General features: G+C 39.1%; 1 protein-coding gene across 2 annotated transcripts in view; it reads right to left on the reverse strand.

Moving 5' to 3' along the window:
- The window catches only part of PDGFD (platelet derived growth factor D), a 271148-nt gene that overhangs the window by 42532 nt on the left and 207267 nt on the right, over positions 1-21349 (reverse strand). The window lies entirely within an intron of this gene.

The following is a 21349-nucleotide window of genomic DNA, read 5'->3' on the forward strand; positions in this document are numbered from 1 at the left end:
AGGAAAGGAAAGCTGATTCTGCCATTTTTTTCTACATCACAGATGGCCTCTTGATTCTGCAAAAACAAATCACCTTGGTCAATTTCTTCCAGGCTGACCAGGGAGTGGAGGTGTTTTGAGAGATGCTGAGAAGCATTCGGCCACTCAGGTGTGAAAGCTTACTGACCCAGGTGGACTTATGGAATGAAAGTTAAGTATCTAAATCGCATTAACATTTTGAGAAGCTGGAAGTGCATTTGTTAACTGCTCGAGATGAGACATGATTATGTAAAAAAGTTCAGTGTTGTAGAAAATTTCAGCTGTTTACTGAGAAAGACTGAGTCAAATGTGGGAGCCAAAGAAGGAACAGGTTATTAAAAACTGACGAGTGAAGGATTTTAGGAAATTCTGCCCCCAAATACCAATTCTCTTGGTATAAAGAGAATTTTGAAGTACAGGCCCTTTGAGATGAAAAGCATTGAAGGGGCTTCCCTTCACCTACATAAACCAAACTGACAGCTCACAGAATTATCCACTTTCCTTCCTCTCCCTGCTATCTCAACATACTGCAGGCAAATTGATCAAGAATGCAACCAGACCTGGCCCAAAACATTAAAAATATAATACCTGTCAGGTTGATTAAATTTGGTAAGAGGATCATTTACAAGTCAATCTGCTCCCCCCATGCATTTATGGCCCCTGAATAGAATTACCTATACTGCTCATCTCCCTCTCCCCTCTAAAAAGCAGGCGTAAACATATCTGAACTTCATTGGGATACTGAGTAATCACTCTGTGATTCTCCCCATGCACATGGTAAATAAATCTTTCTCTAACTATCCTTACCCTTAAGGAAACTGAAACACAAACATATAAATAAACAGGTGCAGTAAACTCATGTGGGTGCTCTGATACCAGGCTAATCAGCATCATCATAAAAAGTAGCAGATAATTACATTCGGAGAGGAAGTGGGCACGGAAAAGTTTCATATAAGAAGGTGATTGCTGAATGGAATTTTGAAGGATAAGTAGATAGTTATCTGCAAGAAAGGTTGGGTATAAGATGGAAAGAGAGAGAAATGCTTAGACATCTAAGGAAAGTCTGGAGAAGGAGCAGCAGCTTGCTGGGGAAATATAGTGAGTGTGCCTGCAACATACAAGCAGCACTGTCAGGATGAAGTCTGCTACATGAGAATGCACTTGAACTTGAGACATAAATTTGGACATTATCAACACAAAAATATAATTAAAACTAGTAATGCATTATGTTGATCATGTGTGAAAATCAGAAAAGGGACACTTTTACAATCTTGAAACTAAAAATGGTTCCAGAGGTCCTCAAACTTTTTAAACAGGGGGCCAGTTCACTGTCCATTAGACCGTTGGAGGGCTGGACTATAGTTTAAAAAAAAAAAAAAGACAACTATGAACAAATTCCTATGCACACTGCACATATCTTATTTTGAAGTAAAAAAACAAAATGGGAACAAATACAATCACACCGCCTCATGTGGCCCATGGGCTGTAGTTTGAGGACCCCTGTGACTATGATCTTCTTAAGTGAACAATAAGAAAACCAGTTCTTAGAGAAATAAAAGATATGTCATGCATGTAGCCATTCTGATGGCAACGGTAGGACCATCAAAGCTCATTCCTAAGTAGAAACTGTGTGGTTTCTGATCTTTCATATCTTAGACAATTTATGTCTGGGGAAAAAAATTGGAATGCCCAAAGGGGGGTCAGTACAACCGCAGGAGGGCAAGAAGCTGAGCGTTGGTGGAGGCTCACGTTACCACAATAGTCTTAGTTATTTAGATTTGACATCTATACTTACTAAAGCCTGTAACTTCAATGCATGTGCTTGCATAGACACAAGTTAAAAGTATTTTGTTAAAGTTTTTTTTTATATATACATAATAAATAAGCTTTCATGAACAAGCACTCAGACAAATTTTACACGAAGAACTCTTAGTTTGTTCACTGTCTAGGCTACAGATTCCAGTCAGAAACTTTAATAGGAACAAATGATAAAACATTTCATTTAGTCCTAGATAAAATGTAACTTAACTTGGCAACATGAATATTAGACATTTAAAAGACACTAACTTTCTTTTATGTTACTTCAAAAGTTTACTGTTATTCATAGATGACATATTTAAAACGAACTTTTATAACTCTTATAAAAATAAAACACTGAGCCTCCAAGGTTTTAGCCCTGAAAGAGGAATCTCAGCATAGAGAGCACCGAAGGGTCTACCTTCTAAATATAACCTCACTACAACCATTTCTCATCTTTTCTACCCAAACCTCCCAAGTCTAAGACACCAGCAAGTCTCCCAACTACCCCTTTAGCTTTTTCCCACACACAAGCTAGAATGATCTTTTTTAACAGTAAATCAAATCACTTTGTACAGAGGCCAAGGCCTGAAGAAGAGAAAAAATGCTTCACGCACTGTCTCACCCTTGCTGGAAAATAAAACCCGCATCCTTGCTCAAGGCCAGTTATCAGAGGACCAAGAAGTGAAGGAGTATATATATATATATATATTTTTTTTTTAGATGGAGTCTCACTCTGTCACTCTGGGTAATGTGCTGTGCCATCATATCTCACAGAAACCTCAAACTCCCAGGCTCAATCAGGCCTCTTGCCTCAGCCTCCCAAATAGCTAGGACTATAGGCACCCACTACAATGCCCAGCTAGTTTTTCTATTTTTAGTAGAGACAGGGTCTCATTCTTGCTGAGGTTGGTCTTGAACTCCTGAGCTCAGGCAATCCACCCACCTCTGCCTCCCAGACTGTTGGATTACAGGTGTGAGCCCCTGTGCCTGGCTCCCGACCTTCAGGCCAGGGAGTGTTCTTTGTTCTTTGTACCACAAGAGATGCCTCAACAGAACTGTGACAGAGGTCAACAATCACCTTCACTACAGATAGAGCTGTTCAGGACCATCAACCATAGTTAAACAGCAATAACCTGAAGCTTTCAGGTTATTGCCCCCTTTCTCCCTTAAAAGATCCATATTTCCACTTATATAGTAGCAAAACTGGTTAACATACAGAGGTGGTCAACATAAGGAACGAGGCCTATCTGGCCTATATGGTGCCTATCTGGTCTATGAAAATCAGGTTAACTTAAGGAGGTGGTCAGTGTAGGGAGGTGGTCAACTATGGAGGTGGAGTTTATCTACTGTAGTTAGGAAATTGGTATTTGAGATTAAAGTCTGGCATCCTCCCCATTTTCAAATTAACACACATTTCTCTTTCTTTCTCTTCTAACTGTCCTTGTTCTTAGTTTGGCCTTGGGACAAATTACCAAACTTTTAGAAATAACTTCTGTTTTCTGCTTAAAACCTTCTAATAGCTTCCCATTGTGCTGAGGATCTGGCATAACGAGGTCTGACTACTGCTTGTCTTTATGCATCATCTCCTGAGGTGCTTCTGTCGCTGGATGTCTCACTTTTCCCAAGGACTTCACTCCGACTATGTTGGCCACTTTCTGGTTGTTGGAAAATTTATAAACTAAAATTAAAAAAATTATAAACTAAAACCCAGCTGTAGGATAATATTTAGAAATAAACATATCCTACATCAAGCACACAAAGTGAACTCAGTGTGAGTTTAAAACGGCTTGCTATTTTTACAGAGGCTTAAGGAACCTGGGCCCCCCTGAGGCATGGGCAGAGCTAACTTGCCTGGAGTTAAAATTCCACAAGCCAATTCTCTGAAGTTGTGTACCCCGTTAAGCCTGAGGCCAAAGGACATGCTGCCCTTCCTCAGAGATATGGGCCAGAGGGTTGACGTATGTTAAAAACATATTGTTACAGGTCTAGAGGTGCTCTGCCCTGAGGAGAGACACGGTCGTTACTTCATGCTGAGTAAACTGAGTGAACGCTTGAAGGTACTCTTCCATTAACTCTGTTCCCCTGTAGCTGCTTTCTTTTTTGTGATACCTGCCCCAGAGATTAGTCAGTGTCTAGAAGAGGATGTTTACTGCATAAGTGATTGTGTTGATGTGGTAATAGGATATTTCCTTACAAGTTAATGTCAGATAGGTAAAATGAGGTAATGGTGAAAATAACAGATGATAGATTAAGTGTGTACGTGACTAGAATTGTATAAAATCCGACCACCAAATAAAGAACTTTGCTACATGCCATCCCATGCTATGTAGTCTGTTTCTTGCCCTCATTTCTTAACATTGCAGGAGTGAGCTTATCCCTGAAGGCTGCAAGGCTGTCTTTCTGCAGCATTGGCATTCACACCAACACCCAGCCCTGGCCAAAAACTACAAAAAAAAAAAAAAAAGACAAGGAAAAGAAATTCTAAAAAAAAATGTCTATACTTCCCAAAGCAATCTACTGATTCAAGGTCATCCCTATTAAAATACCAACATTTATTAAAATACCAACATTGTGCTTTCAAGACTTGGAAAAAATAATTCTGTTTTGTATGGAACCAGAAAAACCCTGTATAGCTAAGGCAGTTCTTAGTAATAAAAACAAAGCTGGGGACATCACCATACCAGATTTTAGGCTGTACTACAAAGCCATAGTGGTCAAGGCAGCATGGTATTAGCACAAAAATGGAGACATAGACATCTGGAATGTAATAGAAAACCAGGAAATGAAACTAACATCTTACAACCACCTAACCTTTGATAAACCAAACAAGAACATACCTTGGGGGAAAGACTTCCTATTTAATAAATGGTGCTGGGAGAACTGGATATCCACATGTAAAAGACTGAAACTGGACCCACATCTTTCTCCACTCATAAAAATTGATTCAAGATGGATAAAGGACTTAAATTTAAGGCATGAAATGATAAAAATCCTCAAAGAAAGCACAGGAGAAACTCTGAGCTTCTTCTTTCTGCGTGGTCTCATCTGTTGTTGCTACTTCCCATTGCATCTTTACGTCCCCTAATTGACTGTTTCAGTTCCTTCAGCTCTGCTATATTCTTTCTGTATTCTTCATATCATTCATCTCTTATTTGATTCTGTTTTTGGATTTCCTTTTGGTTGTTTTCCACTTATCAGCATTTCCTTCATTGTTTCCATCATTTCTGAGAATCATGTCTATGTTTTCAAAACCACTCCAAATAGTAAAATGCAGAGAATGAGTTTTCATTTTTAAAATGCCAAACAATGAGTTTCTCTGCAAAAATATAATTATGAACCAATTTAATGTGAAGATATAAGCTGAGAATACATTCTTATTTTAATTATATAAATTAATTACTACTATATTAAAGCAATGCAGATTAAGATTCCTATAATTATGGAACAAGATATAACCTTACTTAGCAGGTTAGACAGCATATGTGCAGAAATCCTCAATGATGAGTTGGGCTCCAGTCCTGACTCGGGTCTGCTGCACAACTCACTATGCTGTCTGGCCTCACTGTGCTCACCTCTGAAGGGCGGCCCCTGGACTACATGGCTGCGTGGTCGCAGGAAGGGGCACATGGGACCAAAGTGCTGAATTCCCTACATGCACTGAAGGAACTAAGTACCCAGAATATCCGCTCCTTTATTTTACGATGGACGATACTGGAGTTCAGTAGCAGGAGATGAGGAAATGGAAAGGCTGAAGGGTACAGCTTTCTGGAGCTAACAAACAGCCCTCTCTCTCCTCAGAAGGATGGGGCATGGCTTTTAAAATAGTTCTGTGAATTTGTAGTAACAAAGAACAGAAGCATGTAACAAAGAACAGAAACATGTTCTTTGTAAACTGGACTATTTTGATACATTTTAAATGATTATTCACTGTTTGTTCTGTTTTAGCATTTCTTAACTTAATGGTAAGGGCACTGCTCTATTAAGAATACTCCTGGGGTCTGATATCCCTCTGAAAGCAGTGTGTTATTCTTAGTAAAGCATCACAAGAATGGAGAAGCATGAATCCTATGTACTCAATTTTGATATGAGGACAATTAATGACAATTAAGGTTATGGGGGGGGAGCAGAAAGAGGGACGGAGGGAGGGGGGTGGGGCCTTGGTGTGTGTCACACTTTATGGGGGCAAGACATGATTGCAAGAGGGGACTTTACCTAACAATTGCCATCAGTGTAACCTGGCTTATTGTACCCTCAATGAATCCCCAACAATAAAAAAAAAAAAAAAAAAAAAAAGAATACTCCTGGAAAAATTTGACTTTCATTAGCCAGAAACACAAGCAGTCTACCCAGGAGAGTATTAAGAATAGATCCCACACAGAGTATGACTTTGGCACCACCCACCAGAATGGACCCCAGCTGTAAACTGCTGGTTTGCCTGTGCTAATAGGTAGTACCTGAATATCGCCATCCTGAAGTGCCCTCTGAGAGCAGAGAAGTTTCATGTGAACTCAGATGGGAGCCCGGGACAGAGCATAGACCCTGCCCTTCTGGGGCACACATTCTAGTTGAGGAAAGAAACGATCAACAGAAAAAATAAGCATGAAATCATATCAGATAACCAGGAGTGCTTTAAAGAGAATCAAGCAAATAAATAAATAGAGGGAGCAAAGGTGGGAATATTTTAAATAAAATGTACCAAAATAGTCCAGTTTACATTGAACATGTTTCTGTTCTTTGTTACTACAAATTCACAGAATTGTTTTAAAAGCCATGCCCCATCCTTCTGAGGAGAGAGAGGGCTGTTTGTTAGCTCCAGAAAGCTGTACCCTTCAGCCTTTCCATTTCCTCATCTCCTGCTACTGAACTCCAGTATCGTCCATCGTAAAATAAAGGAGCGGATATTCTGGGTACTTAGTTCCTTCAGTGCATGTAGGGAATTCAGCACTTTGGTCCCATGTGCCCCTTCCTGCGACCACGCAGCCATGTAGTCCAGGGGCCGCCCTTCAGAGGTGAGCACAGTGAGGCCAGGCAGCATAGTGAGTTGTGCAGCAGACCCGAGTCAGGACTGGAGCCCAACTCATCATTGAGGATTTCTGCACATATGCTGTCTAACCTGCTAAGTAAGGTTATATTGTATTCCATAATTATAGGAATCTTAATCTGCATTGCTTTAATATAGTAGTAATTAATTTATATAATTAAAATAAGAATGTATTCTCAGCTTATGTCTTCACATTAAATTGGTTCATAATTATATTTTTGCAGAGAAACTCATTGCTTGGCATTTTAAAAATGAAACTCATTCTCTGCATTTTACTATCTGGAGTGGTTTTGTGAACATAGACATGATTCTCAGATCATTACTTTTTAAACTGCTTAGTATACATAGTTTGGTTTGCATCAGAAAAATGTGGACTAGGAAGTTGGGGACATATGTAAAAATAAAATCTTAAAGTACTACATGAAAATACAGATAAGTAGTTATATATGTATAGTGTGGAAGAGATATTTCTATGCATGAATGTTAAAGTCAGAAGACTAAAAGTTGATATACTTTACATTTACAGAATTTTGTATAAATCTAAAGTATACCAAAGGCAAAAATAAAAGCATAATGACAACATAGTAAACACATTTCTAACAGATATAACAGATAAACAGTTAACATCATTATAATATAATTAACTCTTATAAATCAAAAGGTTATAAAAGAGTAGGTTCAATATCATACAATTTTGACAGAAAAATGTACAGATATCTGATTGAAACAGGAACTAAATGTATTCACAAAAATACTGCGATTGATTAGGACTGAAAATTTCACAATAAACATCTAGTTTTAATAAAATTATTTCTAAAACAATAATGGGGAAAAATTGGATTGGGGTGCGTGTCATCACTTGATCCTAAAGGCTTACCCTCCTGTCATTTGATGCAGGGTTTCATCCACGTATCTCCTGGTAGAAAATGAAAGCCTTCTTGTAGAAATGCTTCTCACCAATTAACAATAGAAAATTGTTCAAAGACTGAAAAATAAAGGATTCTAGAATGATCATATTTGACTCCACCTAAAATATCACTAATGTAATGCAAACCTTTAAGGTCTTTAAAAACAGCCATGAAATCAGGCAGGTAGCCCTCAGGTCAGGGGCCTACAGGTGCTTGTCAGGCTCTTCACGAGAACAACTTACCACAGGCTGAAAGGAAATATAGCTGGGACTATAATAACACTATAGGTAACAAACGTTTCAATAATGATCCTTGCTATTAAAGACTAACATGGGAATGGGAATTTCCATTTTCACAAACCATTTTGTCCAGGTGGCCCTTCCTTTCCACGGGTTGTTTGGGGCCCATGCTATAGAGGGCAGCTGATATACTGGAAGCTAATCAACAAGTAATCCATTCATTCCTCCTCCAGAGCAAGCCTGCACACATTCCCTCACTGACTGCCAGATGTCTAAAGGAATTTCTTTCCTGTCCTTGATAGTAGAGCTAAGAACTTTTGCCTTTTGAGTCTCTGAAGGCAGCTGTTTCCAGGCCAATATTGAGACATTCGGGATGATTAGTTGTACCACCCGTTCCTGGACCGCACAGAGGATGGCTTTTCATTTCCATCCCAGGAGATTATCCTTTGAGTACATGAGCCACAAACTGTACCAGAGGGGTGTGTGTCTACCAGCACGTAAAACAAAACACACGCAGTTACTAGGAGTTTTGAAAACACTTTTGGCCACAACATCTTTAACTTACCAAGGATGACTTATTTTGACAAAGTTTTGAAAGACATTTGGCAGAGTGTTTTTCTCTCATTTTGAAAGATTTTCTTCTGTTTGCTGTTTTATATTCACTCCTCAGAGGAAGAAAATAAAGAAATCTCTCTCCAAATTCTATCTATGCTTCTTGATTGAGCTAATGCTTAGAGGTTTTGAAATTTGAAACACCGAGGGATTTATCAGCATTCATGAAACAGTAATGAACAACACCCTATCAACCTCCATTCTTCCCCTGAGTTCTCTCATTCAGGCTTCTCTGCTCTGTTCATGACCCACTCAGGGAAATTCAAATAACGAAATAATGACAGCCTTGGAGGCTTGTGCCCTGGGATTACTCTACAAGGGAGATCTTTTAGAACAAAGGCTTTTGATTCTTTAGTACCTGAATCTCTGGCTTGTAGCCCAAACAATATATGCAGAAATGATAATACACCAATGTCCTAAAGTCTATAGGAATAGAAGAAAGCAATAATTAAAAACTCTTAGGATCAAAGTCTGTGATTCAACCAAACCTTTACAAGTATACTTTGTTAAAAATTCATAATCAAAACCAACTCTTCTTTTTTTTTTTTTTATTAAATCATAGCTGTGTAAATTAGTATGATCATGGGGCACCATACACTTGGTTCATAGACCGTTTGACACATTTTCATCACACTAGTTAACATAGCTTTCCTGGCATTTTCTTAGTTATTTTGCTAAGACCTTTACATTCCACATTTACTAAGATTCACATATACCCTTGTAAGATGCACCGCAGGTGTAATCCCATTAATCCCCCTCCGTTCACCTACCTCCCCCCTCCCTCCCCTCCCTTTCCCCCTCTCCCTATTCTTAGGTTGTAAGTGGGTTATAGCTTTCATGTGAAGGTCCTACATTAGTTTCATAATAAGGGTGAGTACATTGGGTACTTTTTCTTCCATTCTTGAGATACTTTACTAAGAAGAATATGTTCCAGCTCCATCCATGTAAACATGAAAGAGGTAAAGTCTCCATCTTTCTTTAAGGCTGCATAATATTCCATGGTGTACATATACCACAATTTATTAATCCATTCGTGGATCGATGGGCACTTGGGCTTTTTCCATGATTTAGAAATTATGAATAGGGCTGCAATAAATATTCTGATACAAATACCTTTGTTATGATGTGATTTTTGGTCTTCTGGGTATATGCCCAGTAGAGGGATTACAGGATTGAATGGCAGATCTATTTTTAGATCTCTGAGTGTTCTCCATATCTCTTTCCAAAAGGAATGTATTAATTTGCATTCCCACCAGCAGTGCAAAAGTGTTCCCTTTTCTCCACATCCACGCCAACATCTCTGGTCTTGAGATTTTGTGATGTAGGCTAGTCTCACTGGAGTTAGATGATATCTCAAAGTAGTTTTGATTTGCATTTCTCTGATGATTAAAGATGATGAGCATTTTTTCATATGTCTGAAGGCTGTGCGCCTGTCTTCTTCAGAGAAGTTTCTCTTCAAGTCCCTTGCCCAACCTGCGATGGGATCCCTTGTTCTATTCTTGCTAATGCGTTTGAGTTCTCTGTGGATTCTGGTTATTAAACCTTTGTTGGAGACATAACCTGCAAATATCTTCTCCCATTCTGAGGGCATTTGCTTGCTTTACTTACTGTGTTCTTGGCTGTTCAGAAGCTTTTTAGTTTGATCAAGTCCCAATAGTGTATTTTTGAAGCAGCTTCAATTGCCCGGGGGGTCCTTCTCATAAAAAAACTTGCCCAACCCAATTTCTTCAAGGGTTTTCCCTGCACTCTCTTCTAGTATTTTTATAGTTTCATGTCTTAGGTTTAAAACTTTAATCCAGTGAGAGTCTGTCTTGGTTAATGGTGAGAGGTGTGGGTCCAGTTTCAGTCTTCTACAGGTTGCCAGCCAGTTCACCCAGCACCATTTGTTAAATAGGGAATTTTTTCCCCATTGAATGTTTTTAATTGGCTTGTCAAAGATTAAATAACGGTAATTAGCTGGATTCATCTCTTGGTTCTCTATTCTGTTCCAGACATCTACTTATCTGTTTGTGTGCCAGTACCATGCTGTTTTGATCACTATTGATTTGTAGTGTAGTCTGAGGTCTGGTAGCATGATTCCTCCTGCTTTGTTTTTATTTTTGAGTAATGTCTTGGCTATTCGAGGTTTTTTCTGATTCCATATAAAACAAAGTATTGTTTTCTCAAGATCTTTAAAGTATGACAGTGGAGCTTTAATGGGGATTGTGTTGAAATTATATATTGCTTTGGGTAGTATGGACATTTTAACGATGTTGATTCTTCCCAACAATGAGCATGGTATATTTTTCCATTTGTTAACATTCTCAGCTATCTCTTTTCTTAGAGTTTCATAGTTCTCTTTATATAGATCTTTCACATCCTTTGTTAGATAAACTCCCAAGTATTTCATCTTCTTTGGCACTACTGTGAATGGGATAGAGTCCTTAATTGTTTTTTCAACTTGACCATTGTTGGTATATATAAAGGCTACCGATTTATGAATGTTGATTTTGTAACCTGAGAACGCTGCTGTATTCCTGGATCACTTCTAAGAGTTTTGTAGTAGAGTCCCTAGTGTTTTCCAGATATACAATCATATCATCTGCAAAGAGCGAAAGTTTGATCTCTTCTGTCCCTTTGTGGATACCCTTGATCACCTTTTCTTCCCTAATTGAGGTGGCTAAAACTTCCATTACAATGTTAAAAAGCAATGGAGACAATGGGAAGCCTTGTTTGGTTCCTGATCTGAGTGGAAATGATTCCAATTTAACTCCATTCAATATGATATTGGCTGTGGGTTTGCTGTAGATGGCCTCTATCAGTTTAAGAAATGTCCCTTCTATACCAATTTTCTTAAGTGTTCTGATCATGAAGGGATGTTGGATGTTATCAAAAGCTTTTTCTGCATCGATTGAGAGAATCATATGGTCTTTGTTTTTTAATTTGTTTATGTGCTGAATTACATTTATAGATTTACGTATATTGAACCAGCCTTGAGACCCTGGGATAAAACCGACTTGGTCATGACAACTCTTCTACAAACAATGTAGGAAAAAAGTCTTGGTATGAGGCCAGGTTTCATTGTCAAGAATATTTAATAAAGGATATCATGACTCCAAATAATTAAAAAGAATTAAAGAGCATCTTTCAAAGTTATAGAATTTGCCTCTGAAATTTAATAATGTGTGCTTCTTAGAGTCATAAGGATCCCTGGACATGGGCTTTGTTACTGGAAAAATGTCTTAATTAAGTAAATACATATTTAATAACAAATATCGTTCATAGTTAAGACATATGTGCAGATTTCCATTGATTTAAGAGTCTGTTTTACTACTTTTTCATTTGTCATTATTGACAATAAAGAGCACCGTTCTAATTTAGAACTGCTAGCATTGAGCAGCTGACCATCTATGTGATCTTGATGCTAATGTCAAATTCATTTTTCTTAAGTTATGAGACCAAGAACTTTCTATACTTGCTAGTTTCTAACTTCTTTAGATTGAACTTAGTCTCAGAAGTTTTTCTCAATATGATAAGCAAAGTTTAGAGAAATCCCTAATCCAGTGGGTAAAGAAGTAAATTCCTCCAGGGAGCTGAGAAGAGAGAAGCATCACCAGGTTGAACAGGGTCCCGGGGACAATGCTTGAGAACTAGAGAAACAGGATCAAGGCATGTCTGCAGATAGAGAGAGAGGTGCCTATTCAAACAAAATAAAAGGATGAACAGTCTATGGTTCTTGTTAGTGTACTGTGATTTGAGGGAAACTTAACCAACCTGGAGAGGGGTATTGTATGGTCAGGAAGGTTGATTGAAGCCTATATTTGCACAAGAGGAAGTCTTAGGAAGTAGCTGTGCAGAAAACTGCAAATTGCAAAATAAAACCTGGCCAATGGCTTCTATCATGCTTGATACAGGCCAAATGATAAGTGAACATTTAATTTATATCTGGAGAAATATTGTCAGAGGTCTCTCTATCATGCCTTCTGAAAAGCTAGGTGCACATCAAAACTTTGGGACTAGTTGTTTGTTTAGTATTAAGAAAACCCTGTGATTAGTTATTTTGTAGTAATGGCTGCCACTTACAGAGCACAGATTTTGTGCTGGGGAACTGTATGAAACTCCATGTGTACATAATCTCACTCATCATGTCCACAGTAGTATGAAGAGACAGGACAAAGGGAGCAAGCCGGCATCCAGAGGCTCTGCAGATACCTGAACCTGAGGCTGACTCTCTGCTCTTTCATCCTTGCTGAACTTTTTGTTTATAAAGAATCCCTTTTGTAAGACAAACAAACTCCCTTGATATGTGCTAAGTACTGGTTTTCATAAATTCCTTAAATGCATTTAAAAGAGAACTTTGGTTCAATTCACCAGTAGCCTGAAAATTTATTAACGATTGTACTTTTGATATTGCTAAGCTAATCTTTTTTTTTTTTTTTTTTTTTTTTTTTGTGGTTTTTGGCCGGGGCTGGGTTTGAACCTGCCACCTCCAGCATATGGGACTGGCGCCCTACTCCTTGAGCCACAGGTGCCACCCTGCTAAGCTAATCTTAAAGACTATTTACACTACCAAGCTAAGATGGATGGCTGAGGAAATTATTCTGTTACCTTAGGAAAATCACAAATTTGAAATGAGAAGAAATATTGACCTGAATTATTCATATTTTCATCTTCTTGCATTTAGCAGAATGCCAGGTACATAGTGGGCACTCTTTTGTTTGCTGGTTTATTTTTATTACTTAGTTGAGAGAGGAAATATTGTTTCATGCTCAAAATTCAACAAAGCATTTCATGACTCTGTACTGAAATTCACATTCCCAAGAACTGCTAAATTCCTCTGTATTTGAATGATGTTATATAAATAGATTATTTTTGTGGTTGCCAAAATCTAGCGACATTATTAAAACTAATAATTAGAGGAAATGAGAATTACAAACAGTATGAAGATTAAGGCCATGTCACCAAAATCCCTTAGCTGAAATCATTACCTCTATAAACTCAAATTATTCCATTACTAATTAAAACTCTTAAGATATGACTTCAGGGAGAAAATACCATTTGAAGTCCAAAAATCAAAGCCACGGTCAACACAGCTTGCATAGTACCAGAAAAAGAGCACTCGTGAAACATTATTCAGCAAGTGACAGGATTATAAAGTAAAGGAGAAAATCTAAGAGAATTAGGAACAAGTGAGTCATAAGCAGTCAAGCAGCTGCTCATCCCCAGCAAGTCTGGATATCGTCGGGGAGGTGGCTCAGTGTTGCGCTGATGCTTTTCTCCCTCACTTTCATCATTGCCTTCACTCCTCCTGGGAGTCACCACGTGGCCTTATGGGCAACTCCCCATGTAAAGTATTTAGCAGCCACGTTAAGACAGAGCCAGGCCAGTGAAGTGACAGCCACTTCACGATATCTTTTTCTTGACCTGACCCCTTTCTACAGGGCTTTCCAGACTCATTTATGTGGTTAAACTATAGTGATGGCTAATATAAAGTTTGAAACAAAAGCGTAGTACCCATATCCTTGCAAACCACTCCTCCCACAAAAGGTGAGATTAGCATATTCTCAACCGTGCAGTTTCTCTTTCCAGTCCCCAGTCAACCAGCAACTTATCAAAGCAGGGTGTTTTTGGTTTTTTGCAGTTTCGGGTCCCAGAAGCAGGCTGCTGTCTGGGTCTCTGTGCTTGTTTTGCTGGAGCTGAGCGCCATGTCGGCTTAACACAGAGAAAACTCAATCCTGTTGCCAAACTGTGGGTAAGGCCAGGGAGAGAAACCTCCTGGGAACAAATGCACGACTCAGTCCCCAGAGCTTCCTCACTCCTGAGTAAACACCCCAAAGTCTCCTCCTGCTGGTTGGGAGGGTCCTTTCTGAACAGCATGAAGATGATAAACGAGAGATCCTGCAATCGGGGTTTTACCAGTTCATGTTTATGTGCTTTTAAAATTTCTCTTTACTTTTGGTGAAAATCAGTTAACAGCATCATATTTTATTTTCACCTGTTAGTTGACATTAGCAGTATTTATTAGCAGTTTTATGAGTAAAAACACTAAGCTTTGCACAGCAAAATTTTAATCCTAGATTGGCTGTCCTTGGCTTCTTGCTATACTTTTTTTGTACCATCACATGCTGTGTACTTAGAGAATGCAAATTCAGTGCTTTATTTAAGCCAAATATAATTACAAAGGTAATTTTTGCTGCCAGAAAAAAAGGTATAATGCATTCCAAAGTCAAAATACTTTAGGGCTTGGGTAAACTGTTGCTTCTTCTCTCCTGGATTAGGAAAATTCAGAGCTGACTATGTTGTTGCTCAGGCTCAAGGATTAGCTGAGATATTTGTTGGACATGGATTTTTTTTTTTTTTTTGACAGGAATCATGTCTCACACTTACACCTTAGACTTATTTCTTTATTCTCATGAACACAGTTTGAGAGCTGGAAGGGATCTTACAGATCACTAAGCTGAAAGTCCTGTTCATTGTTTGACAAAGATTTTTGAATGACCAGAGTGTAACTCATTAAGCAACGCATAGACCATGGGATGCTGTCAGGGATCTGACAGTCTAGATTAATTCTAATTCCCCACTCTTTATTTATTCATTTATTTTTTAATTAAATCATAACTGTATACATTGATATGATCATGGGGCATCATACACTCACTTCATAGACCATTTGACACATTTTTATCACAATGGTTAACATAGCCTTTCCGGTGTTATCTCAGTTACTGTGCCAAAACTAATTCCCCACTCTTGTCATTACCTTTTACATCAGCAACTTTTATTTTCTTGATGTTTTACAATTACTTACAATTATCTTGTGTCTTACTCAGTTTCGGCTCCTAAAAAGAATGTAAATGTATTTCTCACAGTTCTGGAGGCTGCCAAGTCCCAGAGCAGGTGTAGCCCCGTCTGGGTTTGGGTGAGGCCCATTTTCTGGTTTGTAGACAGAGGTTTTCCTGCTCTGTCCTCATACAGCAGAGAGAGCAAGCGTCTTCTTACAAGGGTGCTCATCTCAGCACGAAGGCTCTACTCTCCTGTCTGTGAACACCACCACGCAGGGAATGAGCGTTCCAATATGAGAATTTAGAGGTCTGCTAAAAGTCAATCCACAGCATCTGTTCACTTATTTCTGGACTTGTTTTCAAGTTTATGCTTTTCCGTTAGGATGTAAACACCTTGAAGGTGAGATGTCCCCTAACTCTCTCACTGCCCCCCTCAGAGCACCCACAACAGGGCCTGTTCACTAACATGCATTCAACAAATAGGGGTTCAAAGAAAAAAATTAGTAGTCTTTGATTGTTGTGAGAGTCAAATGAGATAATCCCCGTAAGGCCATAGCACAATGGCTATTATACAGTGGGTGTTAATGAATATTTGTGGAATAAATAAATAAATGATAATGCCACTTATACACATAACTGCTCTATTGAGACCATAAGCAAAGCTCTGCAGAGGAAATAATTATTTAAGTCCATTTAGGAAGGCTAGAAGAAGGTCTCAGAAGTGGTCTTGGAGTTGACTTCTAAATGACAATCAAGGCTTTTGGTAGTCAGGGAGTAGGAAAGGACAGGGAGGAGCTCAAAGGCAGAGGGTGGCATCATGCTGGGTCTGTCTCTGTGTCACCCACCCACCTCACCAGGAAAAGCCAGGGCTGCAGAGGAAGGAGCAGGACAAAGCAAAGAGTCTTGAATACCAGGCCTAAGTGTCTGTTGGTTGGTTTGTCTGTTTCTTGCAGGGCATTTAACAGCTCATTCAATAGGTATTTATGGACATCCCCTGTTACTGACTACATGGTTTAAGGTGCTGGAGAAAAATAAATGAAAAGAACTTTAAGGTCACTGCTTTCATAAAACTTCCATCCTACAAACCTTTGTCTACGTACAGGAAACCAAGCCCCCAAAGGTTCTTTCGGTGTCACAGCAGATCTGGTGCCTGTAGCTCAGATCTCTTGATAACCTGTACTGCCTTGCACTAACTTGCAGGGAACTGGTTTTTAACATAAACCACATACATCTTCACCTCCCCTGCTCACATGTATTTGTTTCAGTATGTATGAAAAAAACAAACACTACATTTGATTATCTTGAATTCAGAGAACTTAAGTTACATAATAGAGTTCCTAGAAAACAAACAGTAAGCAACAGTTAGCTATTCTAAGAGATGAGAGTAGTGAAAAAAAATGAAGAAAAACTTTATGAAATGTCCTAATTCTAAGATTGCCTTAAAGAGATTTAAAAGCAATCTTAGAATTAAGAGTCACTTCTTATTTTGATAATCAAACCTCTAAAATAATAATAACACTCAAATACAATTTAGTTCTAACTTATCCCTCAGCAGGGTACAAAATTACCTTTCTTCTTCAAAGACAAGTTAATGTTGGCCTGATCAGAGGATTCAATACATGAGAATCCCTTAAGTACTTTATGATGACCCTGGAGGCTGGTCAGTGGGAATTGATTTGGTGGGATTACTAAAAGCTATCTCTAAACCCAGCAGGGATCACAGAGATGCTTGAATACAAATGGCTCTGGATGGCTTTCATCAGAAGATTTCTAAGGGCAAACAAAATAAAAGCAAACTCCATCCCTTTAAATGAAGAGCAGGGAATTTGAAAAACTCCTATTTACTATTCATCTTGATGAATAAGGATTGTACCATTTGGGCTGGTAGAAAAGATTTGATAATAATTGTGTTAAAGCATTTTAAAAAGTGGCTTTGGAGACAGAACACTCAATAGAATTATACATGGAACACTGACCGTGTGACCCTTGGGCAAGGTTAACTCTCTGTGTTTGAGATTACTGATTTGTGAAATGGAGAAAATATCTTTTTCCCCCATAGAGAAGAAAGTTTGAGGATGAAATTAGGTAACTTGTGTGAAACTAACTGGCCCAGGCTGACATTCATTGCCTTCTTTCCCAAACTGGTCCCGTCTTTCTAACACATTATCTTTCTGCTTGAAAGATGGCTATTATTAACACCTTCACAAAAATGGCAATCGCCTGTGACAAATTCTGGAGTCTTTGGATTCAAATTCCAATTTTACCATTTAACAGCAGAGTTCTTGCACCAATTATTTAATTTCTCCATTTTTGCATGAAAATGGAGACAATTCCTACATCAAAGAAAAGGATGTTTTGAAAAGTGAACAGATTATCACATAATATTAGAAATATCACATGATTAGATATCACAGATATTAGAAAAATATCTGTCACACAGAAAGTCCTTAGTCCTGACATATTTCTACACTTTGTTCTTTGGAAGAATTGCTGATTGGCCCATCCAACCTACAGCAGCCTGGCACTCTATCACAAAGATGTGCATTGAAGTTCTGAAATTCTCTGAAAGCTTCAGCATCTCCTGTCTCATTTCATTCTCTCTATCACCAGGTGAGCTGGGTACGGCCACAGATACATTAGATGGTAGTTTAATTCTATACAAAGAGGAAATGTTTATATTTCCTCACTAGTCATTTCTGCCATCATTACACAAAAGGATATGTAATCCCTTCTTGGGCTTTTTTACTGAGGGAACGAAGACATGGAACCTTTCCCCAAACCCAGGATTATCTCCAGTGCCCTTCCTCTCATCCCCACGGAGTGCCTCTTTGCCAGGCACTGCTCCTGGCCCTGGGAACGTGTGGTAAATGCACAGGAGGTAGGTCATGTGAGATAGGAACAGATATACATAAAATAGCACATAAACATACTTTCCAGAGGCAAATTACCACATATATGTAAAGTATTATTATTTATATAATCTTCAAAATGCCAAACAGAAAATGTTAAGAGGACAAGAACTTGCTTGAGAAACAGTTGAAGGAATTTAGAGGGAAAAGCTACATATGCATATGCAAACTACTAATTTATGCAGAAGTCCAGCTGGTTCTTAGACTGAGTCATCTTTTACCCAGTCTCCTAACTCTTGGTAAAATATTTCTAGCATTAATTATTGCTATTTCTAACTCATGAATTAAGATTTGTAACTTGGGAGCTGGAAGAGGCTTTCCAATCATCTACCAGTGCTTTTAACTTAGAGAGACTGTGTTGCCCTGTCTGTTTTTCCAGGGCTCCTCTTTGGTGACCTCCCTGTGGGAGGGGTTTACTTCTTGCCCTGTGATGGCAGGCTGGGGCATGTCACCTGCTTTGACCAATGGAATGAGCACAGAGTGATCACTGTCACATCTGACTAGAAGCTTTAACAGGCATTGTGTTTTTCCTCCATTACTGTTTTTCCTTCGTTGGAAACAATAGCTTGTCCCAGACACGGGCTAAGCCATCTGCCTGAACCTCCAAATGAAGACAATGCCCGTGTTCAGCTGCAGGTTATTAGCAGCTGATGTGTAACATGAATGAGAAGTCAATCTTTGTTTTTTTCTGGCATTTTTCTGACATTTTCTGGGCTATGTGTTAATGCAGCATGAATTGGTAGCCATGACTATTTCAGAAATCAGTGTGCAGAGCTGTCACTTTCCAACAAGCAGGCCTCTAACTCATGTGCAAGCCAGGATTAGACCCCTATCTCCTGCCCTAACCCAGATTTTTTTCCACTTTAACACATGCTTTTAAAATAGAGTGCCCTTTTCTTGGTGACACATTTTCTCCTCTTCCCCATACCCACCAGTGACAGATTGTGAACACTGCCCTACTCTGTGGTAGCCTCTGAATCTCGTCAACCCTGCACAAAATTGATCCATGTTGAAGAAAAAGGAGGAGAAACTCTGATGGTTCCTGAGACAACTGAGAGTTTGGGAGGGTCACAGCTGTCATTCTCCACTAGGTGCACAGGGAGCAGTGGAACCCACGGGGAAGACAGCAGAGGTGGTGATGCCGCTGGGCCAGGGTGTGTGAGGAACAGTGATTCTTCTTCCAATGTAAGATAAACAGCACGAACACACAGTAGCTGAAGAAACACCACTGGCATAAAATAAATTATCTGTAAAGTAAAACTTTGTTTTATATGAAATAATATACAGGTCTTAATACACAAACGCTGAGCTACATTCACTACGCTCTCTGCACGTGACACGGGAGGAGCCAGGAGAAACTCCTGTTAATCAGGATGGTTCGCTAACAATCACCTTTTAAAGTAAGATTTTGATGTTACAGTAAATACCTACTAGATAAGCATGTTACCTTCATTTTTACTGAAAGATTAAGTCAGAGAAGATGTCAGGAATCTTTCGTTCACAGTTCCATCGAATGCATAATTGTTTATCGTAACAAGTGCCCATCCAGCTGATGCTTCGTATATTTCCAGCTATGGAAGTTCTATTTTAAAATAAATACAACAGTTGTAAAAATTCTTCCTTGATTTTATTTGAATTAGATGCAAATTTTGCACAATATTGTGTGTACTGCTAAGGGTAGAAATAATTATGGGTAGAAGTAATACAATTGGAACCCAAAGCTCTTGTCTCCATGCAGAAAAGAACCATTACCCATGGGGGGCGCTGGAGAGCTGGGCTGGGCAGAGCTCAGGGATTATCTCCTGCCGTCTGTCCTGTTCCAGTGCCCATCGCAGTAGTCTCCATCTTTACATGCAATTCACTGACCTTGAGAAGTCTGGGTGAACTCCTGTCATTTTTAGGCTAGCAGGTTCAGAGGGGAGGCCTCCTCAGTAACAGAAAACGCTGCTGCTTGAACAACTGCTTATCCTGGTCGGTAAGGAAACACCTGCTCACTCAGCATATTGGTGAGGGAGCAGAGACGGGCGCACGTGGTGCTCGCCCAGACCCCGATTCAGCAGCTGCAGTCCTGGGTGTAACTGCCTTTAGCACTGAGCTGTTTCCAAAGAGGACAAGGAAAAGGAAGGGACCTTTCTCATATCTCCTTATAATGTAGGGAGAGAACGGTGCAGTAACATTTAATATATAAAATCCAAAAACTATGTGGGTCTACGCGGGACAGACAAAAACATCTGAAGTGTCACTGTGTTCAGGGATGTGTAGGGTGCTTCCTGACCAGTTACAGAGGACAGACTGGGGTGGAGAGGAGGGAACAAGACTGTTCCAGGCAAAGTAACATTGCTTTTAATAACAGGGTCAAATAACGCTGGGTAAGGAAGCTGGATACTTGCTTCACTTATGCCTTCTGTGGCTTTTCATTTTTGCTCATTTTCCACAAATGTGTCTAGAAAACCTCTACAGTTATTATTCAGCCAGTGTATGTAACAGATTTCATCAGGACAAAGAGAAACATCCCCAATAACCCATGTGCAGAGAGAAAGATACTATCTTTTTAAGAGCAACAACAACAAAATGCCATAAACTTCTACAGAAAATAAGAATATGAGGTGACAAGAATCTTTGCTCTCAAGAGAACACTGTAGTATCTTCTGCCAACTTTTTAGCTTACTGATGGAATTGAAAGCTGATGATTTATTGTAAATGGTAAAGAATGTTGCTTTGGGGAGCTATTTTGGCCTGGACTCCATATTTTCTTCAAACACAAAAAGGAAACTTTAAATTGGATTTTTGACACTGGTTGAGCATTTTCAGTCCAAAATCTATTAAATTGATTAATTTTTAAATGGGGCACCACAAGCACAAGATCACTTCTAAGAGGGTATCATTTTACAATGCCTCCTAGATCGCCGAATCATCGCAGACACAACCCCAACAGCCTCGAGGCCTTCACGGACCACTCGGTCTTCTGTGCTGTAACCAAGGCTTTATTCTCCTCGGTAAACGTACTCCTCTCAGGTTTACCAAATGAGAGCTCCTGCTGCAAATGCCCTGCCAGGCTGGG

Source organism: Nycticebus coucang, chromosome 6 (genome assembly GCF_027406575.1).
Source record: "Nycticebus coucang isolate mNycCou1 chromosome 6, mNycCou1.pri, whole genome shotgun sequence".
Classification (NCBI taxonomy): domain Eukaryota; kingdom Metazoa; phylum Chordata; class Mammalia; order Primates; family Lorisidae; genus Nycticebus; species Nycticebus coucang.